General features: G+C 37.5%; 1 long non-coding RNA gene across 9 annotated transcripts in view; it reads right to left on the bottom strand.

Moving 5' to 3' along the window:
* Positions 1 to 864: 864 nt before the first annotated feature.
* LOC138024469 (uncharacterized) overlaps positions 865 to 9809 on the bottom strand; it is a 55421-nt gene continuing 46476 nt past the window's right edge. For 8 of the 9 annotated variants that reach the window (XR_011127014.1, XR_011127007.1, XR_011127010.1 and 5 more), the window contains 2 exons: positions 7653 to 7711; positions 865 to 2145 (listed from right to left, as the gene is read on the bottom strand). This is a non-coding gene — a long non-coding RNA (uncharacterized lncRNA). Of the gene's footprint in view, positions 2146 to 3472; positions 3622 to 7652; positions 7712 to 9809 lie in introns of all 9 variants that reach the window. The other variant, XR_011127011.1, reaches the window with a different exon arrangement.

The raw sequence follows: 9809 nt of genomic DNA, 5'->3' as shown, positions 1-9809 counted from the left end.
AAATAGGAAGAACTAATGAAGCCCCCCCCCCCTCCTCCTCTATTAAGAGGGGAAAAAACTCTCGTTCACATTCAAGGTTTACATGCGTTACTCAGTGCGTCACCGCAAATAGGGAGTGAACAAGAGGCAGAATGGAGTTAGAGAAAAATGTCAATGAATTAACTGATCAAAATGAGGCACATCCTGTGCAGAAGGGTTTGAAATGAATTTGCTCTTAATAGGTCTTGCTTGGAAATTAAACCGAGCATTAAAAGCTAGGTGAACACACCATAACACCAAACCTGGTGTGGCCATCACAACCATTTCACCTGAACCCGGAGGTTGGTTTGAATAAACGAAACAGTTTACGTCCAGGACCAACAAAACAATGTGACCTCAAAATGTTAAAATCAACCGAAAAGGTAACATCAGCAAGGTCTCGACACGACCTCCTGGAAAGGTACTGTTGAAAGATCCAAAAGAAGCTCTTGGGATGTTCGGAGATCAAATAGCCATTTTACAGAAGTTTGCTCTGTTACCAGGCCATTGAGTGAAAGCTACCCAATTTTTTTATTATGAATACATCAATACAAGCTAGCATAAGAACAAGATGACCTGCACGAAAAAAGCAGTGTAGTTTATATGAGAACAATATAATTCAAGCTACACCGAGTTTCATTCAAAGGGCAGGTATTTCAATACACAACTGTGAAACGGACAAATGAATGAAGGGGGGTAGATTCTAAAGAAACTGTGGTGCTGCGTCAATGGGGAAGTAGTATACAAAAATTTGGTTTTATCAAAGGAATTGATATTGTAAATTGGCCACCGTACAGGGATTCTAAAAGCTGACGTTTCGAGCGTTAGCCCTTGGCCAGAGCGAATCCAGCACACCCTTCCATTGCCTTATGACACCCATACTTTGGCCAGCATCTTAAGGACGGTGCCTACTAATACAAAGGTATTTTTGTGCGGTTTACTAAATGTGTAGGAAAAGCAGATCTTAACGAGTACTATGATAAAGCAATGTACAGTGTTCTTTTCCAAATTGAAGCTTAATTATCTCTGAAAAATGCATGGTTACCCCCAATTTTCTTTTTGGATACCAAGAGCACTTGCGAAGTTCTGCTTTCTCCGCATAGTTTTGAACTGCGCACTCAATTTGTCGAAGAGCCCTGTTCGATGGCTAAATAAAGCTCACATGAAGAAGTAGTTAGTAGCAGTTACTAAGCAGCAGCCGCAGTAGACTTAATTTGATGAGCAGGTTTGAAAAATGGGCAAGACAAAGTAAGTAAGTGAAGTCTTTATTTCATGAGGGTGAGCACGTAATGGCCGGAGCTAATAAACTTGTGGCCCTCTAAATAATAAAAATAAATAAATAAATAAATAAATATACTAAGCTATAAAAATACAATGAAATTATACAAAATACTATATATTATTAATCTATACCAAACTATTTAAAGATAAAATGTAGCATTATAATCATGTCACAATTCATCAAGTAACTTAAATAAAAAAATGATCAAGATTCTGCTGTTGTCCTGATATGGACCTGCTATGTAAGTTACACCTTAAAGGCCCACCTTCACCCAAAAGTCATTGCGGTCGTTTGTTTTTGTTTTTTAAATGACGGCTAAAGGCACTCAGGCAAATCACGCGGGAAACAACATGTCTGATATTTAGGTAATTTCGTGTTACACGAAATTCAGTCACGGTGCGCTATGACTTTTGGGCGAATGTGGGCCTTTAAATTAAATGACTAATAATTAGTTACTGTATTTGAGATATGTTTGCAAGCGGCTCATTTATCGTCAGCCTCAGCACAATGTGTTCAACTTCAGTGTTTTCAGCAGTTTGATCAGTGATGCACAAACTGAATTAGATGGCGTTCACCTTCTTTACTCTGTGAATAAGGTCTTAAATGCGGTGATAATTTTTTTCATTTGACGTTTGGGCTTATAATTTGCATCACGACAGTTTTTCCCTGTTATAATTAGACAGATATTTCCCTGCTCCCAGCGGATTGCAAGTACTGGTAAAAGGTTAGAATCCAGCCTGTTTTTCCTTTTTCTTCTCCTTGTCGTCTTATTTCACTTGATAAATTTTATTGAGTTCCTCATCATTTCAGTCTGTTCTTTATGCATGTTGTAAATCTTCTCAACCCTGGCGGAGAGAAACAACCGTATCAACGAAATGCATTTTCTAATTTTCACATTTTCAAAAGAGTCTAACTTCAAACGCACCACTGGGACATATTACCACGCCATAGAAACTAACAAACGTCCACAATTTTGAAACATTTCATCTTTTCTCATTCCACAAAAACTGTCTGATTATTATTATTGACTGTAGAAAAGCAAGATTCATATCATGATATTGATAAATTATGACAGTGCTGGGCCACAAAATTGAAAGTGTCCCAACCCAAATTTATGTACAAGGAAGAGTCAAAAACAAAACAATTTTGTGATTTCTTACGTCTTCTTAAACGGATGACCCGAATTCAGGATATTGTTAAACGGTTAAATTGACTTTACTAATGGAAATATGGTTGCATCAAAGATATATTAAGTAAAGGTAAATTATCTCAAAAGGGAGAGGGAAGGGTTACGTTTTTGCAAATGCTGGCTGCGTAGCACTTCTATATCAAAAGACTTAACTATTAGAGTGTAATGAGAAGTGCTAGTTTTCTACCCATAGAAACCATCACATGGTCTATATGGGTAAGAAACTTGCACTTCACATTACACGTCTATCTCCAAAGGAAGATTGGCGTTGGCACTTTTGCTCTCACGAAGGACCAATTCCTAATTATTATTGGTGACACGGAGATAACTGACCCTCACGAGCTAAGCAGTGCATTTAACAGGCATTTTACCAATATAGGCCCCAACTTAGCATGTAACATAAATCCCCCTCGAGTCAGTTTTCATGACTTTGTTGAAGCTTGTGATAACACCTTCTCAAACTCATTAATAATTCATAAGCCAAAGCCATTATGTGGTCTTAATTAGCATAACATTTCGCCAACTTTGATCCCAAATATCTCTTAAAATACTGACTCCTTTGAGAAGCAATATCAAACACTCAGAAGAGTGTTTCATCAGATATCCAACCACCTCGAAATCGATTAAAACCATCTCGAAATCGGTTTAAAAAAAACTTGGCCTTCGGTCTCGCTGTTCAACTTGCTTCTCAGTGTTTGGATATCCGATGAAACACTCCTTGTGTTTGATATATTACTTCAAAGCTTGAATTACTTTCTATTCACAGACTGCGCAAACTTGCGAACGATAACCCTGTGGGCAAGGCTGATGGCATCAATGGTGTTCCAACTTGCCTCCTAAAGTTATCGTTTACATTTATTGCATCACACTCCAATTTTGATTTAGGTATGCAAAGCTGTTCTTCAATAAACACGAGAGAATGCAGTAACTTCTGCACTTCAAAGTTTCTCCACAAAAGTTCAGATTCTCATCGATTTTCTCACCTTTGCTTTTTCCATTGTACCACAAAACCTCGAAAGGATACAGAAATGCGCTGAGATGTCTGGGTATTTCTGCAATTGTTTCCAGACTAGATGACGGCACACTTCACAGGTGGCTTCCATTTTCTCGTCAATTCCTTGTTTCCAGCCCCCTGGCATGGATTAGGCAAAGTCGCGGTTAGATCCCCTTGACATCTGAAGTGGTTGTCTGGCGTGATTTTACAAACTTGTGAATGCCCCCTTGCAGCCTTATGAAATCGTTCAAACAATGCCAACAATTTCCCTCACCCTCGCGCAAAGAACCCCACCAATGTCCTTGTATTTCCTCACATAATTATTCCCCGGGTTGGCAAGGAGTCGTCCCCACGGGGAAGCCAATGACAGGTTCATTTGTATTCGAATTTAAAGATAGGTGCTAAAAGTTCAGAAGTATCAAGATCATAAAACGGGAAAACGTAGCAAGAACAAACTAAAGCCACAGGTAATTAGTTACCGAAATAGCGTTAAAGCAATATCTGATAGATGTTTCTTCACCAAGTTCAATTTTCCTCCAGTTTGTATTTCATACATTCCCGACATCATGGAACACCTCAATCGCAGGAAGGCAGTCGGGGTTGATGGCACTTCCCCACGCCTATTACATCTGTCATCCCCACTTCTTGAAGAAGAGGTGACTAAGTTGATTAACTATTTCAATTCATTCTTTCCCTCCCGAATGGTAGCAGGGAAGCCTCACTCCCATCTTTAAGCAGGGAGCCAACTATCAATATTAACATCACAATCCAAGGTATTTCAGAAAGACTTTACAGTGCCTTCCATAATCGTTTGTCTTTAAACCTATCTGGCTTCATGAAGAACCATTCATGTTGTACTGCATTCTAAAAATGACCGAGGATTGGAGGAACAGTATTGATAACAGGCAAGCAATGAATGAATGAATAACAACTTTATTTAGGTCCCGAATTTGACAGCGCTGAGTTAAGAGTTTGCAGAACATTACGGATTTAAACACATCACCACCGAGATATCCACAGAGCAACGGTCTTGCAGAAAGAGCTGTTCAAACAGCCAAGAAACATTCTAAAGAAAGCAAACATTGATGGAAAGGATTTTCACCTTGCCTTGCTTGACTATCGGAATACTCCAATAATTGACTTATCACCTGCTCAGATGCTCATGGGACGCCGCACAAAAACCCAACTTCCAACCACTCCCATGTTATTGGAACCTCAATATCCTACTCAGAGGATTAAATAAGGTCTCACCTGTCATGCAAGAATTCAGGAAAGGTACTACAACCAACATGTGAAAGAACTGAAGCCTTTGAGTGAAGGAGATCCTGTGCGAGTCAGAAATCCAGGACAGAGGATGTAGGTTACCTGCTGTTAACAAGAATTTCTGAAGCACCCAGACCATATGTTGTAAAGTCACAGGGAACAAGTTTCAGAAGAAACAGGCGTGATCTGATTAAGATGGCTAACCCGGTATCTGAGCAACCCAAAGATTCTGAAGTTAGATGTTCAAGCCAAGTTCATCATTCCGTAGTCCCAGAGAAAGTCAGTTCCAAGGGTCGAACTATTCGACCACCAGTTTGGGTTAAAGACTGTGTTACCGCTTATTTGCTACTAGTTTCAGGGCTCGAAATAACGGCCGGTCAACGGACAATGTCCGAACTGATTTTGGAGTTAACCGGTTAACCTTTCGTCTTGCCGGTAATGTTGACCGGTCACATTTGATCGTTTTGAAAATGAAATAAATTAATTTCCATGCTGTTCAGTTGTTTCAGTTGTAGCAAGTCGCAGAAACGGTACGTGACCGAGCTAAAATGAATTTGGCCGGTCATCGTGTCCGGAGACTCTTCGGAAATTATTTCGAGCCCTGAGTTTGCTGATAAGTTGAGATTTCGAATTGAGCTCTTGTTAAATATTGTTCGGCTTTATTTCAGGGACTTTTGCTAAGAAGGGAGATATTGAGATATGTAATTTCCCCGCTCTTTCGGATCACGTGATTTCCCACATTTGCAAATACATTAAAATAATATAACAAATTGTAGTTGTGTACAAAATGTGTGTTTCTTTCAGTATAATATTATCAAACTTAAAAGGTATTGGAAACATAACACGTACAGTTTAGCGACTTTAGTCTTATCACCGTTGCATATCGTTTAACTTGTTTGGATTTTTTGGCTTACAAACAACCCACAGTTTCAATTGGGTTTTTACAAGTTAATTTAATCTGAAATACTCCCTACGATCGTGAAGTATCCCTCCAAACTTAGAACCAGCTTTTTTTCCATTGAAGACTTCCATTTTCATTTAAGGCATTCTGTCCTTCCCTTGGTAACAAAACAAAAGGAAGGCTCCCATTTCATTTCGCACCCATATTATAATGACAGGCCTCAACCAGTTAGAAAGCGAGAATATATATATATAATCACTTCAATAATTATACCAACAGAAGTTTTCCTGCAAACAAATTTCCTATAATATTACCAAGTTATCAACGTTATTTCGAACCATCTTGTGCTTTAAAGGAACCTCTACTCTAACCAATAAATAACTTTAAACCACAGGATCTTTTGTTTTCCATCAAATTTGATTACATTTGTCTGGAAAAAAGCTTTTGCATCCGAACTAAATGAATTTCAGAATGGCTTGTTTTTGCATGACTTCAAATTGCACCGGCGCCAGCATCTTGAATAGTTGTGACAATGTTAATAACATTATTATTAATACTGTTACACTAATGTTATTAATTAAGTATTATTAATGTCACAACTGAATTATTCCAGATGGAGTAAAGCAGTAAGCGAATTTTTTTTTTCCCTGATGCAAACGCTTATTAATCAAGTTTGATTGAAAACGATGTTTCTCACGGGCTTAAAAATTATTTTTAGTGGGAATGGAGATTCCCCTTAAAGTGCTAACTACGACCAAAAACCAATTTTTATTTTTCTTTAGATTTCAAATTTCAAAACGACACCTGTTTATTTTAGCTGGATTTTTCCTGTTTAATAGTCCCCCATTACTAACTTTAAATCTTGAGAGAGCTGGATTGAGGAGAAAATGACTTTGAAGACTCAGCAGTTTAAGAAATTATGCAATGCGTGTGTACGCTGCTGACATGCAGTACAGGAGTTTCAGGCTTTCAGAGTTTAAACTCCTGTTTTGCATATAAAATAAGCTGCATTTAGAGGCTACATTTTTAAGCTAGGGAGTAAGAGAATAGTTCAACAAATATTTCATTTCAATTTTTTCACGTTCATAGACTTGAGGGGTTTTAAAAATTGAATAACTTGCCTCTAGATCTCCTATTTCTGTTTTTCGGTGAGTGATTAAGGTATACAAACTAATAAATGAATATTAGGACGAAATAAGAAAGTTTCACTTAATTATAGACAACACGAAAAGGGGACAGCACACAGAAGAACACGAGAAGAACCAAGGCCTTCACTTCTGCTAATGGCAAGAGTAAAAGACATGCATAATAGCAAAGCATTTTCGGTATCAACTATGACATTAACTTAGTATACTTAGCAGGTTTCATACAGCAAACAATTCTGAAATCTGCCAACGGCTAAACCTCCAGCCAAGGTGAACTCGATCTTCTTTGCAGCTAAGGGTGTTCTTGTTCTTTTCAGTTAATGATTCACTAATAAATGTACGGTTCTCCGCAAGGCGACCAAGGTCATTGAGGATACATGGGCTCCTGGTTAATAAGATGAGCAACAGGCCACACATAAAGGGGCAGACTTAAGGCCGGCCTAAACTTTAGGACCTAAACATTGTCGCAGACGCAAATGTTTCCCAGTTTGGCCACTTTGGAAACATTGTTGCAGATGCAAATCTTGTTTCCCAGATGCAACAAAATGATTTTGAATCAGGTCAAAAACATTTTTGCTTCCCACCAGGACGCAAATTTTGCTTGCAAAACAAATGTTTTCCAGTTTAGCCACCCGAGCAGCAATCCCATGGAAACAATGTTTCCGCAACAATGTTTCTTAGTTTAGCCAGGCCCCTATTTCCGGTTTACAGCTGCCAGAAATAGTTTAAAATTGTCAAATGGACCACAGAGAGCCTAAGCTCTGTGTTGTGTTTTGAATTTAGAGAACTTTTACGATGAGTTTTAGTCAATACAAATCAGAATGTTTAGGAAAAGAAATAAGCACTAATGTTGCACTTACTTATTTGTTGTCTTTGTCACCTTTCTTTGGTCAGCTGGTGCCATTCTGTCCACTGTTCCCTAAAACAGAAAAAAACCAGTCTTTATAAAAGAGCAACCTCTTCTCTAAGCTTAAGAGGAAAATCAAATGGTTCAACAAAAGCTATCCTGTCAAGACAAGATGTCAGTGAACGAGCTCAAATAAGCATTTATTCAACAATTTATTTGGCATAAGCCTGATGCAAATAAATTGGTTTAGTGCAGCATATGCTGAGGTTCTAACAGGATTGCAAATGGAAAATTGTCGGTTGTGCACAAACTTTTTTCACCTTACTTGAACTCTGGATCTGTTATTATATAATCATTGCGCCACAAGGTTTCTAGATTCTTCCTTTCATTGGGCTTTATTCTTTCAATTTTTTATATTTTTAGATAACATTTGATAGTTTAATATTATTGTTATATATTTTTAGATAATGATTTATAGTTAATGATTTATAGTTTAATAATGATTTATAGTTTTATAATTTATATTTATTTATATCTTATGGACTGCGGCTCAAACTAACCTAATGACTTCTTTTAAAAAAAAAAATTTTAAAAATAATAATAAATAATAATAATATTTTTCCTTAGGGGTGGGGTGGGGGGCAACCTCGTTTCCAGGGCTCTTCCCTCAGTTGGGGGCGGGGCAAAAAAAAAAAGCCCCACCCCCAAAATAGGGAAGAGCCCTGGAAACCATGTTGCAGTTTGGGAAGGAGGGGGAGGGGTATGATCATCAGGAGCCAGGCTCCCATTGATCATTCATTGCTAGCACGGTAATATTGGTTACCGTGTTTGTCTAAACTAGAAGTCCTGCATCTAAAATACAAACAGCGGAGATAAACATTTTAAAAAATGCATTGTATATAACTTGCCGTTTCTTATGCTTCTCAAAATACATTCTCAAAAGTAACCGTTACATGTGCAGAGTTTCTTTATCCGCAATAAAAAGATCTGGGTACTAATACATTAACTTGAAAAACGATCTTAAACTAACAAGAAAGCATTGAAATTATTTTAAGATCGTTTTCATATTAATATATTAGAACCCAGATCTTTTTATTTCGTATCATAAGAAAATTTTTAAAATTTAACGGTTACTTTTGAATGTATATAGAGAAGCATACCAAACATCATGTTAATATTATTATAATGCATTTTTAACAATGTTTATCTCTGCTGTTTGTATTTTATTGTTAAGCTATGCTGGCCGAAGAACAAGAGTTTATACAAAACTGCATCAAAAGTAAGACGCAAACGGTGGTGACAAATACAAACAAGCGCATTCTTTAAAATAATTTACTTGACGCTTCGAATGCTTGGATATACTCATCCTCAGAAGTGAACGTTAAATTCATTATTTTCAACAATTAATGTGAGAATTTACGGGAAATAGAGCGAGTTTCAATCAAGTGTCGTCAAAACCAAAGTAATTACTTTGGCCAATCAAAAAGGACAGAGACAATCCATTAAACCAGTCAAAACTCGAAGTAATTACACGTAGCTGACACAAAGCGCAGGAAAATGTGCACACGCGAGTCACGATTGGTTTGGGTTTCACTTCTGATTGGTTGAAAAAGTGGCGCGAACTTTGAACCAATCAATGAGTGAAGTAATGCAAAACCAAAGCATTTCACACTCGATTGAAAACCGCTCCAAACAATTAATGTGACAATTTACGGGAAATATTAAAAAACTAAACATACTCATTGAAGTTAACAAGGACACAGCTTTATCTTCATTCATGGTTGGCTTAAAATCTCAAATCAACAGTGTCCCTTTACTTTTACATTGCATGTCAAAACAACCTTTTGCTAAAATGTCAAAACTGTCTCATTCTACTTGTCACCTGCTGTGAAATCACATGATCCACAAGAGCAGATTTGTGATAAGCATTTGTTAAACTTAATTTAAAGTGCTCACTTTTCCGTCTTGTCTTCCTCAATGTAATCCAATCCTGACATTCCCATCAACTAGCCTCATTTACTAACTTGGACATTTGAGGGCGACTGAGCTTGTCCTTGTATGAGAAAAAGGCGTTGATTCCACGAGTAGTTTGAAAAATAACTTTGAGGTCAACGCACCCATAAAATTTATTAACGGAAGACTTCCAGTTGTTTTTGGCAACGAATTTAAT

The sequence above is a fragment of the Montipora capricornis genome, chromosome 11, assembly GCF_036669925.1.
Source record: "Montipora capricornis isolate CH-2021 chromosome 11, ASM3666992v2, whole genome shotgun sequence".
NCBI lineage: Eukaryota > Metazoa > Cnidaria > Anthozoa > Scleractinia > Acroporidae > Montipora > Montipora capricornis.
This window is presented reverse-complemented; position numbering and strand designations above follow the sequence as displayed.